At 41.1% G+C, this 23,545-nt stretch overlaps 1 protein-coding gene and 1 long non-coding RNA gene across 2 annotated transcripts in view; one reads left to right on the top strand and one right to left on the bottom strand.

Moving 5' to 3' along the window:
- Positions 1-573: 573 nt before the first annotated feature.
- Positions 574-5,541, bottom strand: LOC140753087 (uncharacterized). The gene is made up of 5 exons (XR_012103538.1): positions 5,388-5,541; positions 4,578-4,663; positions 1,434-1,619; positions 1,201-1,333; positions 574-697 (listed from the first exon to the last, which is right to left on the bottom strand). It is a non-coding gene; the product is annotated as an uncharacterized LOC140753087 (long non-coding RNA).
- Positions 5,542-6,972: 1,431 nt separating this feature from the next.
- The window catches only part of LOC140752744 (uncharacterized), a 51,865-nt gene continuing 35,292 nt past the window's right edge, over positions 6,973-23,545 (top strand). Inside the window, exons 1-4 of the transcript XR_012103468.1 lie at positions 6,973-7,281; positions 8,791-8,967; positions 10,159-10,288; positions 14,666-14,807. The gene's annotated coding sequence lies outside the window, so the exon portion shown is untranslated. The remainder of the gene's footprint in view (positions 7,282-8,790; positions 8,968-10,158; positions 10,289-14,665; positions 14,808-23,545) is intronic.

Below are 23,545 nucleotides of genomic sequence, written 5' to 3'. Positions count from 1 at the left end.
TCCACTAACGGCGGAGTAATTCGTGTACATACATAAATAAAAAAAAAAAAAAAAAGATACCGGCCGAATTGATAACCACCTCCTTTTTGAAGTCGGTTAAAAACTGTTAGGTATAAAATAAAACTTTAGTGTATGTTTGTTTTTTTTATTGACACATTTTAATCTAAAATAATATTTTAAACAATATTGTTAGGTATATAATAAATTCTTAATTATGTTCTAAATTATGGAGTGTAGAGGCAAGGAGAGGCAGAAATAGGGTGGCGCTAGTGTAGCACCGGGGTAAATTAAAAATACCTATACATATAATAAAATTGTAGATATGTTGTTAAATCTGACGTCACAAAATTTAGAACTCCCTTGTCACACAATGTGAACGAGCTTATTTCGGACTGACTTAATATGACATAACGGACGTGCGGTGGACACGCGGCTATGGTAAATGTATGTACCGCTACTTCGACGCCGTCATCTCCTTCTCGGTGACGGTCCGGTGACGGCGGTGGTGGACAAACGCAGCTATGAACCCGTGGGTAAGAGCGGGTGGGTACCCGTGGGTAAAAGTGGGTAAAAGATTTTTTTTATTGTAGCATATTTATGAGTAATACCTATATGTTTTGGGAAGGAAACTTGTTGTCTTCATCCAGCATCTGGTGGTAGTAGCTCCGGATCACAAGCCAGATGTATGTAGAGAAAGCTGGAATTAATAAACAATAAAATAAATAAACGTTTTCTACACTCACAGCCGCACACTAGGATACAGGCATCGTGGGTGCCATGGACACACATACAGACGAATGCACAAACACCCAGACCCAGACAGCAGCGGTGTTAGGTGTTCCAACTTGGTCTAAGTTGGAACACCTAACACCTAACACCTAATTAGGGATAGCGGTGCATCTGTAACCGAATTCCGATAGAAAACTAATATTATCTGGGGTTGATTACAGATGCCCATGGGCGGTAGTAACCGCTTACGAAGTTTACCTGCCAATAAAAGTCCCGTCAAAATTGGTTCAGCCATTTCAGAGATTAGCCAGAACAAACAGACAGACAGACAAAAATGGTAAAAAATGTTATTTTGGTGTATGTACCGTATGTATATTCATATGCATGTAGTAAAAAGTGGTTATATTAATATTAAAAACAGACACTCCAATTTTATTTATATGTATAGATATGACATGAAATGTTACTTACCCAAAATTAATATGAGAATAATAGCCAAAGGAACCGACATTGTGTAGAAGATAAAAACGACGGATGCTACAAACAGGATTATCAATTGAATGAAATTGCAAATTAAATAAAACTTAAGTAGCCCGCGGTTGCGCTGTAAAAAAAAAAATACACATTATACATTAATATTAAAAACATTTTAGAAACATGGCTTTTAATAACGTCATTGCAAGAAATAAACGACCATATCTTACCCCGTGTAATCCATACACCAGAACGAAAGACAATAATAATGGAATTATATGAGTCGCTACAGTAACGTATACCAGGGCCTCATTCTCTTGATCATTTCCGTGCAATGTGTGATCATATGGGGATGTGCCCGATGGACTTGCAAACAGAAGTATAATAGTTTTCACTGTTGATATAAGGGAGCCGATCTGGAAGTAAAGCAGTGAAAAGTTTTTAAAAACAAGCTTTTAATACGTCATTCATTATAGATAATAGTATTTTTCAAATATATGAGCACGATGATAAGAATAAGAAGAACTTTATTCATAACAAATTTCACTTTGTAATGGAAAAACTTAATTAAAACTAATGATGATGATTTGATAGTGCACCCTGGCTGCACCACCGCCACACCTATTTTTGCCTTATAAAAGCAGCGTTAAGCGCTGCTGCATTTTGGTTTGAAGGGTGTGGTCAAGGAGACGTACTTTTATGAGTGGTTCCAGCTTCGTCCTCGGGGGTAACGGCGCATGTGGCCGACCTCTGTACCCTCACCATGAGTTTTTACGTTTTGACAAAGACGACTGATTTGGTATTTGTTTACGTATTTGCCCATATAATTTCCAATCAGCGCCCTCAGCGGATTGTATCAGAACTTGGATATATTTGTCATATTTGTCAAAACCTAAAAAACTCATGGTAAGGGTAGGTTCTGGTAGGAATTTTATCTTACTCGGGGTTAATTACAAATGTCCATGGACAGCAGCAGCCATTACCATAAGAAAGACTGCATGCTCGTCTGTTACTCATATATTACACAAGAATACCAAAGAGAAATAAAAAAAAAAGCTTTCATTAATTAATTTATTTACTAAATCTACAGCTTTATTTATTTATGGTATCTAAGTAATACTTAATATTATAGTAATAACCAAAAATAGATTTACATTTTACATTATAATGTTATTCTCGGGATTAGCTTCATATCTGTGTTTTTTATCTACATAGGTTTTTTTTGCTTTAAATATTCACCACGTCGGTGACCTTTGACGTTGATATCTGTAAGCTTATCATTTGTCCGTACGAACATGCGTAAGTTTGTAAACCCGTTATTATTTCCACTATTTAGTCTATAGATAAGAACAATTTTAATATAGTACCTAAAATAATATAATTATGTACATTTTTGTTGATGAGCGACACATGTTGGATACGAGCTTTTGCCCGCGGCTTCGCTCGCGTTACGAAGTAATATTATTAACTAAAAAGATTTATACAAACATTCATCACCTATTGTATCCCCTTGGGTGTAGAACTGATCAAAATCCTTTCTTAGCGGATGCCTACGTCATAACATCTACCTGCATGCCAAATTTCAGCCCGATCCGTCCAGTGGTTTGGGCTGTGCGTTGATAGATCACTATGTCAGTCAGTCACCTTTGAGTTATATATATTTAGATTTACCCATTTTTGTTAAGGGGAAACATTGATCAAGTACCAATGCTGTGGGAACGACACGGGATAAGTGTGATTTTACGCATTAATACCCCAGGTGACCGCCCTCAAGGCTACATAGACGACTCTGGGGTCACCAAACAATGACGTCGGAGTCCTTTAAGCGCGGTAGGGGTATACAGGGGGATGGGTAGCCCAATTGAGGAATTGGGCTCTACTCTGGTGACTGTCTACAGTCATCACGCCTGATGTTTACGATCATATTTCGTCATACCGCCGTTCTTCTCAGAGTACTGTCTGAGCCCACAGCCCTGGAAGCTTCCCTTTTTATTTTTTGTACAAAATTAAAGTCTTTTTATTGTATAAAAAATTAGATACATTACGCATATCGATACCTTAATTCGCAAATCAGCCAACTCCATTTTTTGTCAAAATGTTTTTTTTATTTATTTTGATTTCGTTCAACGACATTTACTATCAAAATAATAACAAAAAAAAATTGACAAAAAGTGGAGTTGGCTGATTTGCAAAATTAAGGTATCGTATATAAAATGTAATTAAATAATTTAAAATATATAGTTTACTCTTTATTTACTTGGAAAATATCAACAAATGTCATTTATATCGGTTTTTACATCGATATGGAAAACTGTTTTGTTATTACGATATCTGAAATACAGCTTACCGAGGTCGAATTGATGGTTTCATATCGCACATATTTTGAAAATACTTCGAAAAACATAATTCGCTTCACTATCAATCGTAACTAAATTTTGTTTTAGATAATAATTGTCGGTACAACCGCAACACCCTACATAGCAATCGAAATTTCATAATGTTTAGTAATAGCCTATTATTAATAATTAGTCATCGCATTTTTTGTCTTTCTTCCTGCCTACAAATGTAAAATTTCGATATTTGTATTGACAATTTAATTTGGAAATATTTTTAACCGACTTCCCAACGAAGAGAGGTTATCTATTCGTCGCGTATTTTTATTTATAGATTGATTATTAGGTCTAGCCGTAGTCAGGAGGCCTACTACCATCTCTTAAAACAATATTAGTTTAATCATACACTGAAATTTCGTACCACGACCTCGTTAAAGTAGGATTGTTTTTGTAATAATACAATAAGCAATGTTGTATGATGTCGGTCGAAATTATTTATTCTTTTTATGGCAGTAAATTTTTTTTGGCGAAATATGACAATTTCAGTTGGTTAATACAATGGATAAGTGAAAAATGAATAACGGTTTCAGTTTACATCGTTCGGCAGGAATAAAATTAAACTGTTTTAGGAGGTCGTGGTACGAAACAAAATAATGTTGATGCAATATTGAAATAAACCTTTCCTGAACTATGATTGTTAAAAGATGGTGTTAGGGCCCCAGGACGGAGTATTTTGAGTCTTCAAAACTCAACTCCTTTTCGAAATCAACAACAGTAGAGCAGTGGTGAATTAAGGTCGTTGGAGGCCCGAAGCAGAAAATTCAATGGAGGCCCCCCAATTCAAAAAGTTGATTTGATTTTACAAAATGACAAATGTGTGTGTGTTTTTTTTCGCTGACTGATACACATTTCATAGATTGTTTGGATCTGACAACCTTTTTTTGGAGGCCCCCCAGATCGGAGGCCCGGGGAGGACCGCCCCTTCCGCCACCCGCGACCCTTAAGGTGCTAGAGCAATCAAGAAAAGGTATAGATACTTACTAAGCCGAGGTAAGCGACGATGAAACATCCCACACGCAGCTCCACACAACCACAACAGGTGTTAAATATCAATTTCGCCATGTTATCTGAAAAATAAAATAATTCACCAACAATTATACCTTCCTTCAACAGATCGAATTGGATGCCGTACCGGTATTACACATAAGGTTCCTGGTTTGATCTCCGGTCGGGTAATGTAAATGGTTAATTAATATCATCTAATATTTTATGGATTTATTCCACGGATAGATTAAACTAAGAACATATAACGTTATAGAAAATTTGTTGTAGAAAACGTATTTATATTTAATTACTCGGAATTTTATTAATTAACAACTTATACTTTGTTTATATCGTTACATAATATGAATACTATAGGTAATATAATACAGAACTGCTAATAAAGTCTATTTTACGTAAGAAAGTGAATAATAATTTTATACGACCATAACGATAGTTACCGCAGATACATATAACAGTAGATATTTTTTAGAAAAATCTCGACATCAGTATTTTCCAATGTTTTTTGAGGCTTCGCTACCCCCCTGCACACCATCATAGAGGCATTGCGATGCCCAAGGGGTTGCGACTCACAGTTTGAACAATATACAAAGTAAGAGGCAAAATTAATAATCAGAAATCATCATTATAATCATTCGGATTGTAATAATAATAATTGAAAACACATTTTATCAATTAAAAAACAAACTTTACATGACCCGAAATATGTTAATCTCGATTGGTGATGTACATTATTTTTTAACAATTATTTTTTGCATAATATTAATAATAATTATTAAAATTTATTACCTTATTTTATCCTGTCCACTGCCTGAACACAACTACGTTATCTTTAAAATCACAGTAATATTAAAATATTTATAAAGTAATTAATTCTGGAATGCGTCTTCTTAGTACAAATTTTAATGATGAAATGAAATGATTTGAAACGAATTGCGATAATATTAGAGGAGTTTGGACCAAGCTTATTACACCAATGTGTGTAGCCAAATCACGGCTTGGCCAATATTGGCTTGGCTTGCTGTGTTCTGGTTTAAAGGGGGAGACATCCTTTTCCGAGGCGTTCCAGCTTAGTCTCAGTGGCAGCTGCGCAACTGTGGCCGACCCTAGATGGAAATATCTAATCCTTTCAGAGGTTATACATACATATTTGTAGCGGATTGTTGCGAGGTAGTTTTTATCTTAATTTAATTTCAATACTACCTATGTATTAGAATTTAAATGTCACTTGCTTTAAAGATGAAAGAAGACATGGCGAGGAAACCTCAATGATCTTACAAAAAAACGTTTCAAAAGTATGTGAAGTCTACTAAGTCTCAATCCACACTTGACCAGCACTATGGACTTTATTAATAAATCAATAACGCCTGATAAAAAAAATATCATGCTTAGGACCACCAGAGTTTTGGTAGGCGCTTTTAGTACTCTACTGTTCTACTATTTAGGCGAGACGAGGCATAGTTCTATGTCATGACTCTCATCAAGGATAATTGAAGGTTGCAGAACCACTTTTCAGACCTTTATTACCTAATACCAGTGCTGCTATGTTCCGGTGTGAATATCGTGGTAATGTCGTTTTTAGAAGCGTTTCAACTTAGTCCTCAGTGGTAGCAAGGTATTTATAATGTACCTCAGGAAAGACTTAATTTGTGTGAAGTTGAGTTGAGGTGTCCATGGGCGGCAGTAGCTACTTCCTATCAGGACAGCAAGTTCGTTTGCTATCTAAGCATATTTTTTTTATTAAATAAGAGTAGTACTGAGTGAGCATGGTTAGTGGCTACTGCCGTCCATGGATATCTGTAATCAACTCTAGATAAGAAGCGCTTGATGGAGAACTCTGGGATCCCCGATGGAATATAACCGGAGTCCTCCAAGCGCGATGCCCTTGGAGTTGCTTGCCGGACGGATCGAGTTTTCACAGATGGCGCCCACAACCCCTGCAGCCCCCTTTTAGTCGACTCTTAAGACAGGCACGGGATACCGTAGCCCTATTCTAATCCCGGGACAATTTTTACCCCGGGAACCTCGGGCTATTTTTATTTAAAAGCCAATAAATGGAGCATCAAATCATAAAGCCCAGCTCATTATTATTCTAATAGCCATTTTTAAATCAACACCTCGTGACTTCCGCCTGTTTAGACTAGTCTAGACATCTTGACGACCTAAACTCCTCACAGTAACCGATAACTCGCGTTTTTTGCTTTTCATTGATCGCGAAGAAGTGTAACATAATTTGTTACACCTTAAAAACCGTCAATGTATTAAAAACTAGGAATATAGTCTAAGATTGATCATGTGAACAGGAACTGCTTCATTACACTGATAGATGTATGTAATTTAAGAGCCATCTCACAGTCCTCACTCCTCAGTTCAATGTGGGATTTGTTGGTTATTTTAACTATGAAACTTTAATACGTTTTACGTTCAAATATATATTTATATTTAATCCTTTTGGATTTACCTTCGTATAAAAGTTTTTTAACAATAGGAAACATAAAAAATATACTTTATTATTCTTTAATATTTTTCCTTCTATTATGTTTGATAGAGTTTGATAGAGTTTTCAGTGAATTTGATAATGAAATGCTTAGATTGCAAACGTCCAAAATGTCCAATCGTACGAAAATGTTGCTATTGCGTGCCAATAAGAAGGGGAATAATCATTTTTGGATATGTTAACTTGGTAAGTATTTTTTATATAATCAAAAATAGTACATAATGCATTTATCTATACACCTCTACATATAAATAAAATTGTCTCTGTTTTTTAACGCTTTTTACTACATGAATATGAATACATACGGTACATCCACCAAAATAACATTTTTCAAAATGTTTGTCTGTGTGTCTGTTCTGGCTAATCTCTGAAATGGCTGGATCGATTTTGCCGAGACTTTTATTGGCAGGTAGCTGATGTAATAAGGAGTAACTTAGGCTACTTATATTTTTGAACTACCTGTGCACCAGTTTCTTTTTAAAGCGGGTGAAACCGCGGAGCACAACTAGTCATTTATAATAAGTCTTGAGTTCAAACCTATAATATGAGTTAGTAAGTACAATTTTTTTTAATGGACTTTCATAAAATTTTTGAATAACATTAGATTCCTACCTGAAGTCGGCCACAGATGCCCTGCTACCCTTTAGGACTAAGCTGGAACGCCTCGGAAAAGTATGTCTTACCACACCCTTCAGACTAGAACACAGAAGGGCTTAACACTGTTGTTATGAGGCAGAAATAGGTGTGGCGGTGCCGTCTGAGTCGAACCGCGAAGGCTTTTTATTTATTATTGCACAAAAACTTAACAATTATTGTAACTACCGTAGAGTTATGCTTGAGTCGACTTTTCAATTAAAACAGACTTTATAATTCGTTATAAAGTAATATACAAGTTAACATGCAATTTAAAGTATGTAGCTACCTTGAGGTCTGTGCTACCTTCTTTTAAAAGAAAAAACCTGTAAAAAAAGAAAATATTTCGATTGTTTTATAAAAATATACCTACTACTTTTTAATTAAAAATAGAAAATGAGCTCTTCTATATATTTATTAGTGAAGAAAAAACTTTTGACATGTTTTTACGAAAATTACGCGAACGGGTTCACCGAAGAAGCGCAGAATGCTAATATTTTTTAATATGCATTAAGAAATAACTATACATTGCAATGCATTAAAAAACATATATACTCTTTTGTCTATAGCCGAATTTGTTTGATATGTTTATTTTGATAACAATTTTTACATAATTATGGTCGACCTCTGGGCGACCACTAGTAATAATAACTACATATTACCTACTTACTGTTTGTTAAATCCGTGGGAAGACCATTTTCTTATTATAGTTAAGTACCGATGATAAACTCTTACAATATCTACGATTCGCTTTTGAAGTAAACTGCAGGAACATATTTTCTAGAATGGAAATCATAATAAATATTTTTAAACTATGTTTTTATTTGTTTGACTGTACGTAATGTTTTATTCTGAGAGTCAGTTCTCAACAGTGCATTATCTAGAATATCTTTATTATTATTTATTGTTCTAAATAAAATAAATTTCTAATACGCACATAAATTCAGAGGTGCCTGGGATTTGAACCTCGGACCTCTCGATCAAGACACCGAGTTTCTCAACCACTAGGCTATCACTGCACATATAACAATTTACAACTTATTTAATAAATATTATTTCCAGGTGCTCTCTCTCCTCTCGACTCCTCTCCTCATCTTCCTCTTAGTGGCGGAGATATCAACAGGCAACAGCATAGAAAAGAGGGGTAATTTGGAGCCAGTGGTCCACCTGTCCCTGACAATTGTTTTTGTTATCATAGATGTTATTATGAACATTGTTCTTCTGGTTGGAGCGCATAAAGTAAATATAACCTTTATTTTAACACGTTTTATAGTATAGATTTCGTAAAGTGTGTACGAATGTCCAGTGTACTGGTTCGGTTAGTACAAATATAATGCAAATCGATCCACTACTGTCCTACCCGCACGGCGTCCACACTAAGAGTCACGTGCCAGATCAACTGACAGCTAACTCGACGTCGCCAGATGCGCACCACTACCGCACGCCACACCAGTGGGTACTCGTATCTATGTTTAGTGCCTAATTATGAGGGTACTTACTAATACACTACATCCAGAATCTAAAATACTTTTTTATAGCATAAGAGCAGCAGACGAACCGCGTAGCGACACGGTCACCATACTGTACCCTTACCATGAGTTTTCAAAACATCCCACAATTTTACGTTACGTTTACTCAATCCATTATTCTGTTCCGTTTGCTTAGTAGACTGATAAACGTAACAATAAATGCTCAAGTATTTTTGTCTACGTCACATGCTCGCAAAAAAGAGAGACAAAACATAAAGCGCCATTTGTCAATTTAGACATTTAATATTACGTTACTGACACTATAGTTCTTATACAATCCGCTAGGGCGCTGATTGGAATTTGTATGGGTAAATACGTAAACAAATACCAAAACAGTCATATTCGTCAAAACGTAAAAACTCATGGTAAGGGTACTGATCTGTCGCGCAGAGGGTTCCGGGTTCGATCCCCGGCTAGACAGACATCTGACTAACGAATTTATATATCTGTTCTGGGTCTGGGTGTTTGTGTATTTGTCTTTGTGTGTGTCCATGGCACCCACGATACAGAGAATCCTTGTGTGGGGCTGTGAGTGTAGAAAGCGTTTACTTACCTGAAGTCGCCCACAAATGCACCGCCTCTGTGGTGGTGGTAATTCCGGCAGCCCTACTACAACAGCTTTTTCTGCCTAATAAAAGCAATGTTCAGCGCTGCTGTGTTCTGGTTTGAAAAGTATGGTAACGGAACATACTTTACCGAGGCATTCCAGTTGAGTAATCCGGGGTAGCGACGCATCTATGGTTACCTCATGTGAATATAATCTTATTTATAGTTGATTACAGACGTCCATGGGCAGCAGTAGCCACTTGTAATCAGGACTGCTTGCTTGTCTACTCCTATATTATAAAAAATACCTACCTAACTGCTATTTTAACAAAAAATCTATTTTTCTCTATTTCAGAAGCAACGCATCCTTTTGAAAGTGTACTTTTATGTTGTCGTGGTTTTCCAACTGCTGGCACTGTGTGTGGATCTTGCATACCTCGACTATAGGGATTACGTCGAAAACACAGTTTATTTTACATTCCTTGGTGAGAAAATATTATTATATACATCCTTATACAAGTTTTTATATTATGCATATGACTAGTCAATTAAGGTGGTAGAGCCCTACTTGGTTCGACTCCAGGGGCACTACCACCACACTTATATATGTTATATCGCTTATAGCAACCTATGTTATTGTAAATACATCTTATATATAAAATTCTCGTGTCACAATGTTAGTTACCGTACTCCTCCGAAACAACTTTACCGGTTTTCACCAGCTACTATTTATTTTTCATACCCCTAAGTGATAAAGGTTGTTCACACTTAACTTTTATCTATATATATATAAGAGATTTCCACGTATATAGTCACTCATCACGATATCTCTGGAACCATTAGAGCTAAAGACTTGAAATTTGGTAGGAATATTCTTTTCACCGAGTAGAGGTCAGCTAAGAACGGATTTTACGAAATTCCACCCCCAAGAGGGGTTGCGGGGGTGTTAATTAAAAAAAAATCACATTTTAAAACTACAGCTCTTATAGGTATGAAACTTAGTCAGGATATTCTTTTTGGCATGTTTGAATTTACTAAAAACTAATTTTATGATATTCCACCCCCAGAGGGGAGTGCGGGGGCGTTGAAAATTAAAAAAAAAATTATCTTCCAATCTATCGCTTTTAAAACTCTGAAAATTGACCAAAAAATTTTATGAAATATAGCTTCATTTTATAATGTAGATGCGCACTAAGAACGGATTTTTTGATATTCCACCGTTAAGGGGGTTAAATGGGGGTTGGAAGTTAATATGAAAGTCCGTCAGTTTTAAAGCAAACTAGATGAAAATTGGTATTTAGCTTTCTGATTTAAAGTAATAAAAATCTAATCTAAGGGTTTTTCCAAAATCAACCCTAAAGGTGGTTAAATAGGGGTTGACAGGTTATTTTAAATTTTGCCATTTTGGAAGCCAGCACTATGAAAGTTAGCCATTGCTTTGCTGGTTAGATATAAAATAACTTTAGTTCTACCGTTTTTGGAAAATCAACCCCTATGTGGGTTAAATAAGGGTTGTAAGTTTGTACAGATTTCCCCCAGTTTTGATGTAAACGCTATCAAAATCGGTATTTAGGTTTTCGATTAAAAATAATAAAATATCTATTTCACCATTTTTGGAAAATCAACCCTTAAGTTGGTAAAATAAGGGTTAACAGCTTATTTTAAAATTTGCCAATTTGAAAGCCAGCACTATGTAAGTTAGCCATTGGCTCACTGGTTAGATACAGTGGAACTATAATTCTACCGTTTAGAAAATGAACCCTTATTTGGAAAATCAACCCCTATGTGGGTTAAATAAGGGTTGTAAGTTTGTATAGAATTTCCCCAGTTTTGATGTAAACGCTATCAAAATCGGTATTTAGGTTTTAGATTAAAAATAATTAAATACCTATTTCACCATTTTTGGAAAATCAACCCTTAAGTTGGTAAAATAAGTGTTAACAGCTTATTTTAAAATTTGCCAATTTGAAAGCCAGCACTATGTAAATTTGCCATTGGCTCACTGGTTAGATACAGTGGAACTATAATTCTACCGTTTAGAAAATGAACCCTTATTTGGGTTAAATAAGGGTTGTAAGTTTGTATGAGAGTCCCCCAGTTTTGATGTAAACTGTATAAAAATCGGTATGTGGGTTACGATAGAAAATAATTAATCATCTATTTCATTGTTTTTGGAAAATCATCCCTTAAGTTCGTTAAATGGGGGTTGGAATTTTATTTCAAACTCCGTTAATTCGGAAGCAAGGACTATAAAAACTTGCATTTGGCTTTCCTGTTAGAAATAATAGAACTTTTTAACACCATTTATGGAAAATCTACCCTCAAGAGGGTAAAATAGGGGTTGTAAGTTTGTATGAAAGTCCTCCAGTTTTAATGTAAACTGTATAAAAATCGGTATTTGGGTTTTCGATAGAAAATAATTAAACACCTATACCATTATTTTTGGAAAATCATCCCTTAAGGTCGTTAAATGGGGGTTGGAATTTTATTTCAAACTCCGTTAATTCGGGAGCGACCACTATGAAAAATTATCATTACAATCAATGAAGCATCTGAGTCACGGTTTTTTTTAGATTTTTAGATCAACCCTTAAGACTGCTATAGAAGGGTGTATGCATTATGCCTTTCTATTTATTCAGAATTTTAGCAACTCAACAATCAACCACCATTAGGGTACTATTTTTTTTTATACTATAGAAGTAGAAGACGAGCATGCAGTCCACCTGATGGTAAGTGGCTACTGCCGCCCATGGACATCTGTAATCAACCCCAGATAGGATTAGATATTCCTACCTGAGGTCAGCCACAGATGCGCCGCTACCCCTGAGGACTAAGTTGGAACGCCTCGGAAAAGTCTGTCTCCCTTACCACACGGAACACAGCAGCGCCTAACACTGCTGTTATTAGGTAGAAATAGGTGTGGCGGTGGTGCCGCCGGAGTCGAACCACAAAGGGTTCTACCACCTTTAGAAACCTATAAGTAAAGGAAGATTCTTTAAAAACCGTTGTTGAAGTTACTTCCTTTGTCGTGTCTGGAAAAAGAACAGAGTGCAGAGAGGTTTAGTGTAGGGTGAAATTCCACGGGCCATCGTAACATATATTTTTAACATGGGAATGTATTATGCGTGTTGAAGTGCACATCGACGGTTTTTTAGGGTTCCGTACATAAAGGATAAAAACGGAACTCTATTACTAAGACTTCACTGTCTGTCCGTCTGTCCGTGTGTCACAGGGCTCTATCTCTGGAACCGTAATAGATAGACATTTGAAATTCTTACAGAGGATGCATAACGGTGGCCGCTATAACAACAAATACTAAAAATAAAAAAGTTGAAAACAAAAAGGGGTCCCCATACAACAAACTGCTATTCGATATTTTTCCAACTAACTTTTAAACCGTTAGAGGTAGACAGTTGAAATTTTCACAAAATGTGTAAATAAAAATTTTAGTTGTACGGAATGCTCAAGGTGCGGGTTGGACTTGCACTTGGTAAATTATTAGTAACGCGCAGACCCGCGGGCCACAAGGAAAAGTCGCGGGCCATACACCACCCGTGGGTGTCGGCTTGCCGACCGCAGGTGTTGAATTAGCTTTCAGAAATTTGATGATAAAGTATTTATTGATACATATGTACATAGGAATGTTTTTGAAATTCTACTAAGGAGGTAAAACAAGTGTTATATGTATAAATACGGGAATCTTTTAGGTTCGAAGTTAGAAACGTAAAATTTCAGATAACGTCTATTCAGACAAATACACGACAACGTGGACGGGTGCAAATTTCATATATGATAATGCGTAATTTTGGTATACTGATTAGGTACATCGCAACTACTTTGGACACACTGCGTGCCAACATTTTGTCCTGCCGTGGGGTATGGTTGTGGTAATGCGTGGATTTGTGATGGTTATGTGATAGACACATAGACCTTGGATTAAAATTTTTGGGCTAGAACAGGGCTACAGTATCCCCTGCCTGTCGTACGACACTAAAGGGGGGACTTCGGGAGTTGCGGGCAGCAAGAATGGGAGCTCTAACCGCCCAGCCAGCTACCCTGGAAAGAACCACTGTATGTAAGGCCGCATATAACATGGACGGTTCCTATGGAATAGAGTAAATAATAATTATTGTATCCTACATGAAACTTATATTTTAAAGAAAGTTTCATTACAGTCCACTAATTAGAATTTTAGTGTATGTTTCTGAAGAAAGCTTGACCAATTTAGTTACACAGTGAAGAAAAAAAGCTTTTATTAATTAAATATTAATGCTATTTTATCGTTAAAATTGTTAAAGGTACAAATTTACGATTACAGTTACGAGTATTTGTCTGTTATATCATATTTTTTTACGCGGGCGAAGCCGCGGGTTCTGCTAGTTATTTATATGGCGACACAACGTTTGCCGGGTCAGCTAGTAATAATATAAATATAATCAAATCTCGAGAGAGCAATACTTAACGTAGAGTGAGTCTATACCGCCAATACAGTACGAACCGTAGACAGATGTGCGAAGCAACTTTTCTTGTAAAATTGTTTATATTTACTAATAGTCTTTGCAACACTAGTACTACTATTATGAAAATCAGCTTAATCGGATACAGGGAATGAAAATTGTAAAATTCCAAAACATACAAACACAAAACATTAAATTAAAATATTCAAAATTAGAATAAAAATATTTAAAATTATAATAATGAAATTTGCTAATTCACTCAACTTAAATTTAAATGATGAACTGATTGCGTACTTAGTGTTCTCATCTGTGCCTCTGTTCGTACCTAAGTAGGTACTCTCGCTCCATATTTATGAAATCTCTGAGTTTCTACTAAACTTCAAACTTTTTAATTACATTTTGCAGGTATAAACGTCTACCTACTCTTCCTGGTCTTCAATGCAATGTATTTAATCGAGGAAAGCGCTGAAGTCCAGTACGTGGTCTATCGGTGCCAGCACTTGTAATATTACATTACATTACATTGCATTACAAACCGCAAGATTATGTAAGTAATCGTTTACTTGGTAACTACCGGATAACATTTATCTTTACTTTGTGACAAACTATTAAAATAGCATAGAGCTCATTGCAACGCAAAGGGTTGGGGGTTCGATTCTGTTTTTATCTATACGAATATTATAAAGAGGAAAACTTTGTTTGTTTGTTTGGTTGTAGTGAATAGGCTCAAAACTACAACACCGATTTTAAAAATTCTACATAGGCTACCATTCGAAAGCTACATTTTCCACGAGTAACATAGGCTATATTTTATATGAAATATATTTGATAAATAGATTTTGAGGCGGTACAAAGTTTGCTAGTTTTATATAAAAGTGGCAAACGATCATGCGGTCTAACTAATGGTACGTGGCCACTGCAGACCTTGGACATCTGTTATCAACCCTGGATAGAGCTAATCCTACAATGGCCAAAGATACGTTCCTACCCCTGAAGACTAAGTTGGAACACGTCAGGTCAGATCCGTGTGTCCCTTACCACTTCATCCCTTTCCTTCATCTTCTAATCAGAACATAGAAGTCGGCTGTTTACCTACCTACCTTAATAAAATATGCTATGAGTCCTATAACTCCTGAAAGAATAACTAACAATATGATTGCTATATAAGATAAATAAAAATAAGACTAACAATATGGTTGCTATATGATTGCTATTGCTCCTGAAAGAATAATTAAGCTAATATTTTTACACGGAACTGATTTATTCAATTAAAAATATATTAGGCGCTTACATTATCTGTTATTATTGTAGCAACTTATTTTTCATAACAGAAGTATCATATCACCGTTTTTAATATAATTAACATTTTTACAAAATATTATTTTGCATTTTTTCTCTACTTTACAACAAGGAAAGCGTGATTTGTTAATAAAATATTACTGCAAAGTTGTTTTTACCCATCAGCGGACAATTCATTTTCAAGGGTATGTACTAATCTATGGGTATGTATGTCTCGTTCTTTGACACACCCTACAGACGAAACGACTTGACAGATTTTGACATATTATGTCGTTAATTACCTCTAAACTGTAGACATAACATTAATTATAATTTTAAACGTGAAGTAAAACATCGTGAGGAACCTGAGATATTTAATAAAAAAATCTCAAAGGTATGTGAAGTCTACCAATACGCACTTGGCCAGCGCGGTGGACTATGGCCTAATCCTTCTCATTCTGAGAGGAGACCCGTGCTCAACAGTGGGACAATAGTAGGTTGATGATGATGATGATATTTTTAAAGTCTGGTTTAGTTTTTATTAATAATTCTCTAAAGTCGTTACAACCTATTACGGACGACAACGGCCTAAGAATTTAAATGTAAATGTTGATTAATGTAACTTGTGTATGTAATTAAGACTATGTAAATAAGACATTTTATTGCAATAGATATAAGTCCTACGTAATAAGAATAGATATGTAAGAGTAGGATAGCAATAGAGTGTAAGCATAGAATTGTAAGAGTAAGACAGGCTATGTTAGAAAGGGACGGCAATAGGACGCGGTTGCTGACTGAGCCTGCGCCTGTTGCGGTACCCAAAATAAGTACTTAAGCTCGCCTTTTTGTATGGAAAAGTCACTCTGCGTTTGAACGCCAGACCGAGCAGCCCCGCCTGCTCGCGCTCTAGTGTTTCCTAACCCAGAATTTTCTCTGGCCTTTCGGCCGGTTCTCGCCTACTCGATATTATCGATAGCGGTCCGTGCCTTGTTTATTGCCAATTTATTGGGAATAAACAAAACTCACGTCCCGACGCGTTTGAGTTGGTGGATACCTAACGGTGCCAACGAAACCAGCTAGCGTTGACCCGGTGCGCTTCTCAGACCTCTCGGCCTGAGAGAAACCTGCAGACCCGATCCCACTGCACTTGGGCTATCCCAAGGGTGACGGTAGCAGTTACTTTCCCTTAGGGGTAATTGCATTTCCCTCCCCCTCCCCGTTAGCTCCCTGCCTCGGCAGGGAGGCATCCCAGGTTACCATGGCCTACATGGTAACGGATAGGTTTTTCGAGGCTCTGTCCTCCCTCTTGAGCAAGGAGCTCAATCGCCCATTTGACTCAGTCAAACTCCGCTCCCTTTGCGAGCCCTTAAAATCCGTAACGGATCCCCTGTCCGTTACTGATTCACCCGCATCCCCTGATGCCACCCCGAGACACGAGATGGACTTCGATGCCATCTCGCTCAAACGCCCCGCCTCCTCCGACGAATCGTCGGAGCACACCCTCATCACCGCCCCCTCCTCCGACGACGACCAGGGTTTCACCCCTGTCAAGTCGAGGAAGACCAAGAAACGACCGGTGAAACGCGTCGCTAAGGCGACAAGTGAAACCTCTTCCGTGGCCTCTTTCGAAGCCACCCCAGCCCCAGCGGCCCCCGCTCTGGCCCCCGTGCCAAAAGCCTCCACTCTGGCCCCCGTGCCAAAAACCTCCACCGAGCCCCAGAGCTCAACCCCCGCGGCTAAGCCCGCCAAGCCAGCCACGCGCTGCGAACCGGCACTTGCCAAGTGCAAACCGCCCCCACACATTTTCTTCAGAGATAAGTCGAAATGGTCCGACTTCTCTAAAACCCTAGTGGAAAAACAGATCCACTACACCAAGGCACGTAACCTTCGTGACTCTATTCGCGTTTCATGCCCCACCACCGAGGACTTCAGGAGCCTCATTAGGCTCCTAACTCACCTTCAACTCCCGTACCACACGTACGCTTTAGAAGAGGACCGCAAAATCAAAGCGGTCCTTAGGGGTCTCCCCTACGAGCTTCCCACCGACGAAATCCTAACGGATCTAGTCAACCAAGGGTTCCCCGTGGAAGGTGTACACAAGTTGTACAACCGCAACGGGGTCAAATACCCTCTAGCCCTGGCCATTCTAGCCAAGACCCCGTCCTCCAAGGACATTTTCAAGGAGAAGGAGCTCACAATCTGTGGCCTTTCTGAGATCAAGGTGGAACCACCTAACAAGCGTGGCTACCCTGCCCAGTGCCACCGCTGCCAGCTTTACGGCCATGCAGCGGCGAACTGCACTGCTCCCCCAAGGTGCGTCAAGTGCCTAGAACCCCACGCCACACGTGAGTGCAAGAGGACTCGTGAAGACGAGTCCCCTCCTGCCTGCGTGCTATGCACCACTTCAGGGCACCCGGCTAACTACCGTGGCTGCCCTAAAGCCCCCCGTCCCGCCCAAAAGAAGGTTGCTAAAAAGCAGCCCTCGAAAGCAGGCCCACCTCCGGTCAATTCGACCAATTTTCCGCGGCTAGGGGCCTCCAAAACCCCAACCGCTCCCATGAGTTGGAGGAAAGTCGCACCCGCGACCGCCCCACCAACCCCGGCCCCTAAGGCCACTCCCACTCCCCGTCCCACCCAAGACGCATCGGTAAGGGATCATATCATGTTCCTTAAGGACTGCGTTAAGGGCGTGAACCTCGACGAGATCATACTCGTCTCGCAAAAGATGCGTAACGCCAGCCAGGCGGAGCGCATCGCAATCTACTCTGAACACCTAGCGTTGTTCAAGTCCATTCAATGAGTAACGTTCATACTCAACCCCTTCATCCCGGTCGTCAAAAACCTAAAGGCGTCTCGCTTATCTCCTTCAATGCACGAGGTCTTAAGCCTTGCATTCCCGAACTCAAAGAGTTCGTCCGCAACAGGGATATCGACCTGTTGCTTGTTCAGGAAACTTTCCTCAAGCCCTCCCTTAAAGGCGTAAGTCTCCCCTCTTACGCGCTTGTACGTAATGACAGAGCCGACGACCGTCGTGGCGGAGGCACTGCCATCTACTACAAGAGATCCTTCCATTGCACCCCTCTGGAAACACCCAAGCTCACCAATATGGAAGCCACCATATGCAAATTAGGCATGACAGGACACCCGTCCCTGATCATAGCCTCAATTTACCTCCCCGCCAATAAAGCCCCTCTCCAAAGCGACTTGGAGGCCCTCCTCTCGCTCGGAGACTCTGTCGTACTATTTGGAGATTTCAATTGCAAACATACCGTTTGGAACAGTCGTCTGACTAACACCAACGGTAAGAAACTCTTAACCATTTCCCGCGCACTGGACTTTGATATCTTCTCTCCAACAGCGCCAACCCACTACCCCGATCGGGAAGACCAAGAACCCGACGTGCTGGATTTCGCCCTCCTTAAAGGCGTCGCGCTCAATACAAGAGCGATCGAAACACTGGACGATCTGGGCTCAGACCATCGTCCAGTCTCTCTACAGTTAGGTCCCTATGATCCAACTCCCCATACCTCCTCGAAAACCTTCACTAATTGGGAAGGGTACGAGAAATCTCTCACCTCGGCCATAGAGGCCCCCGATTCACCGTATACTATTCCCCCAGACTACCTTGTTAGCTCGGAGAAAATAGACAGTACGGTGAACTCACTCACCCAGCTAGTTCAGACTTCGCTTCATGACAACGCGAAGGTGGTAGAGGTCCCGAACCGCAAACTACCTCGCGAGGTCAGGAAGCTAATCCAAACTAAAAACGCAGCCCTCAGATGGGCCGCCAAGTATCCCACCCCTGTCCTTAGGAGGCGCGCTAACGCCCTCCAAAGGAAAGTCAGATCCCGGCTAGCCGAACTGAGGGACTCCAACTGGAACTCTCTCATGGAGGATATCCAACCTTCTCATAAGGCATTCTACAAAATCGCTAGACGATTTCGTACCGAAGCCTTCTCAAGCACTCCCCCTCTCACGCGTCCCGACGGCAGCATAGCCTTCGAAGACGCTGAAAAGGCCGAGTGCTTCGCAGATAGCATCGCTGCGCAGTGCTCCCCCAGCACTCAACCGTGCGACCCTATCCACATTCACAAGGTGGAGGAGGAGGTCCTTAAAAAGATCTCTCTCCCTGTCACCTCTGCTCCCATTAAAATCACTACAGACGAGGTCCGGACCGTCATCCGCGGTTTGAAACCTCGTAAAGCCCCAGGTCCGGATGGTATCTCCAACCTGGCGCTCAAACACTTCCCCGAGCAGGCACTGACCCTTCTGGTCATTATCTTCAATGCCTGCCTCGATCTCAGCTTCTTTCCAACAGCCTGGAAGACAGCAACAGTTATCGGTATTCCCAAGCCTGGGAAACCGAAACATATTCCCTCCAACCACCGCCCCATTAGCCTCCTCAATGCAATGGGCAAGGTTTTCGAACGGGTGATCCTCGTTCACATAAGAGGGCACCTCTTCCCAATAGATGCTCCCCCACTCATCATTCCTCACCAATTTGGCTTTCGCCTCCAGCACTCGTGCCCCCAACAAGTCCACCGCATTGTCGAGTACATCACAAGCGGGTTTTATCCAAGACGTAACAAGACACTAGCAGTCTTCTTCGACGTCGCCAAGGCTTTTGACAAAGTCTGGCATGGAGGACTGGTATACAAGCTATACCATTCTGGTCTCCCTGATCGCCTAGTCCGCATCGTGGCTTCCTACCTTCAGGACAGAACCTTCCGCTACAGGCACGAAGGTATCCTCTCTCCCCCACGCCCCGTAACAGCCGGAGTCCCTCAAGGCTCAGTGCTCGCTCCTACATTATTCATATCGTACTCCAACGATATTCCTATCCCCAAAAATGGGGTGCAGCTCTCACTCTTCGCCGATGACACCGCCCTTTACATCCAAGGGCAAAAGGAGTCATCTGTCCTCGCCAAACTCCAACGCTCGGCAACGAGTTAGGAGATTGGTTTAGGAAATGGCGCATCGAAGTCAATGCGGAGAAAAGCTCCGCAATGCGCTTCGACCACAAACGCAGGCGCTTAAACAACCTGCCCTCCGTCAAATTACTTGGGGCCCCCATTCCATGGAGGCCCACAGTAAAATACCTAGGAGTTACCCTTGACCCGGGCCTCACCTTTAGACCCCACGTCTCTAAGGTCACCCATACCGCCCGCTCTTACATGAGCCGCCTCAACGCCATGATTGGCAGACACAGCAAGTTGTCAGCCAGGAATAAGCGAACGCTGTATAAGGTTTGCATTCGACCGGTGTTAACATACGCCTCCCCAGTCTTCGCTCACGCGAATCCCACCATCCTAGACAAACTCCAGGTCATACAAAATCTCTTTTGTCGTCGGGCACTTAATGCCCCCTGGTATGTCAGAAACGCTGACCTCCACCGCGACCTGGAGCTCGCTCCAATACAACAAGTCCTCAGACAATTCTCTGAAGCGTTCTTTGACCGCTCAGAAAACCATTCCAACCCCTTAATCAAGGGTGCAGCGGACTATGCTGCCCCTCTTCCTACCCGTTACAATTGCCGTCGGCCAAGAAATATCTTGACCGACGCTCCTAACAAACTCTCCACCGATGTGGAGAATCTTCTGGCCGCCCACAGGGGCGTACAACTCTCCATAGAGAATCGTCTTCCCGACGATTCTAATCTTATTCATGATACGTTGACACCTTCAGTGTCATCTATCCAGCGGTAGCTCTCTAGGGAGCGCCGCTAGCGCCTCTCGCTCCGCAAACGAGAGGTCGCTATCCGATGTCGGCTGTACGGTCCCCTTGGACGAATGCCTTAAAGGAGTTTTTAGTGGGATGGTCCTCCCTTCAGGAGGACCTTTCAGTCAGCCCCACACGACGCAGGCACCGGCCGTCGCGGCCTGTAAGTGCTTGGACGCATTTTTTGCTCCTCCCTCTCCGTAGAGGGTCAGCCCTTTTTCCACCTACATCTGGGCGCCAAAAAAAAAAAAAAAAAATATGGAAAAGTGTGTACGCCTCGGAATAAAAACAAGAAGAAAAGAACTGAAGATTCAAGTTGGAGTTTTATTTGAAAACCCATAATCTACATTGGTCCTTCGAGAAGCCGGATTTAAAGAAGACTCAAGATGAATACGCCGATCGCAATGAACACAAGGGGTCGTGTTCGCTCCGAATCGGGGTACAGCGAGTCAGAAGCAGCCCCGGGCGCTAAGGGTGCGCCAGGGCCATCGCTACACCGAATTTATGAAGATTCTCCGCAGTCGCCGTCGACGGTCGCAGGAAATTCCCAAGAAAAAAGGATGGAGCACTCTCCGCCAGAAGGGGCGAGAGAGACAGCACCAGCGACGTCAACGCGGACGTCCGTCATGGGGCCACCTGCACGACCAGCTAGCACGCCACCAAGGCGTGAAACTTCATCGCCGGTGCGGAGACCTACATTGCCGGTGCGGAAACCTACGTCGCCGGCACACACCGCTCGCAGTAACACTTCAAAGCGAAGCATCGACGCACGTATGAAGATGGCACAATACGAAGCGGAGAAAGAACTCGCGGCTATAGAAGAGAAGCGGCTACTTATGAAAGAAAAGCTAATCAAATCGAGATTAGCCGCCGAAATGACTGCAATCGGAGCCGAATCTGAATATGCGGCGAGCTCATGCAACGAAAGGGTACAAGACTGGGTGGATAGAAGCATGGAACAACCAACGGCGACGGAATACAGGGAAGAACCGGAAGAGGTTCGCCCTCCCGTTAGTAAGCAACGGGGGGAGAACGCGAAATTCCAAGGCATTCAACGGCTAGCCGACACCTTAGAAAAACTAGTCGCCTCAAGACCGTTGCCTCGCCAAACAGCGGAACTACCTATATTCACGGGAGCCGTCGCCGAGTGGCTACCGTATAAGGCCGCCATGGAAGATTCTACAAGACTCTTTAAGTTCTCTCCAACGGAAAATCTCCTTCGACTGCGAAACAGCCTGCGAGGGGAAGCGAGAGAAACCGTGCTGTCACAGCTATTCACCGCATCTAACCCAGATATCATCATGCGCACATTAGAGATGAAATATGGAAGACCGGAATTCATAATAGATCGGGCCATGGAAGAGCTCAAAAAGATCCCGAAATTAGGGAGCGCGAGCACCGATCTGTATGAGTTCGCGGTGAAGATTCAAAATATTGTCTATACGATAAAAAGTATAGATAGAAGAGGCTACCTACGAAACCCGCTACTCGTTCGAGACGTAATGGACAAACTGAGTCCTCATCTCATAAGCAAATGGGCGGAGTACGCAGCCAATAACGAAGCACGCATCATGGAAGATAATGAAATGATAGTACTCTCCGAGTTTTTAATGGCCGAAGCGGACCTTATGATAAGGTACACCCACACAACGAAGCGAAGCGTTCCGGTACCCGTCAGAAGAGAAGTAGCACCAAAGCGGGTTGCTACCAAGGGCGTATACACTGCGGGGGAAAGTCAACCGGAAGAAAGAAAATGCTTCATGTGTCCAACTGGGGGACACTACACTACTGAGTGCGATAAACTCAAAGCACTCGACGTCAACGAGCGATGGAAGTGGGCAAAGGACAACAAGATGTGCTTCAAATGCATGAAAAGGAAGCACAGCAGGTTCACATGCAAAGCCAAGGCCTGCGGAGTCCACGGATGTACCTACCAACATCACGCGCTACTACATAAAGAAAAAGTAACGGAGTCTACGACTACAGTGAGCACTCCGGACGACGGCAGGGAAGACGAAGCAGCCGCGCTAGTAATGAGCGTCACGACAAGGAGGTCGCCTATTACATCAGTACTGCTCAAAACCTGCGAGGTGAAACTCAGCGGTCCACGGGGGGAGGTAAATACGTACGCCCTCCTAGACGAAGGGTCTACTGTGACGCTAATAGACGAAGAATTAGCGAAGCAACTCACTAACGGCGGACCGAATCGACCTCTGAACATAAGGGGTATTAACGATCAGAGAAGGATCGACAGCGAAGCGGTCAAGGTTCGTGTCAAAGGGGTACACG

The sequence above is a fragment of the Epargyreus clarus genome, unplaced genomic scaffold (genome assembly GCF_041222505.1).
Source record: "Epargyreus clarus isolate Ecla_fem2 unplaced genomic scaffold, WU_Ecla_fem_2.2 ptg000001l, whole genome shotgun sequence".
In the NCBI taxonomy this organism is placed as follows: domain Eukaryota; kingdom Metazoa; phylum Arthropoda; class Insecta; order Lepidoptera; family Hesperiidae; genus Epargyreus; species Epargyreus clarus.
This window is presented reverse-complemented; position numbering and strand designations above follow the sequence as displayed.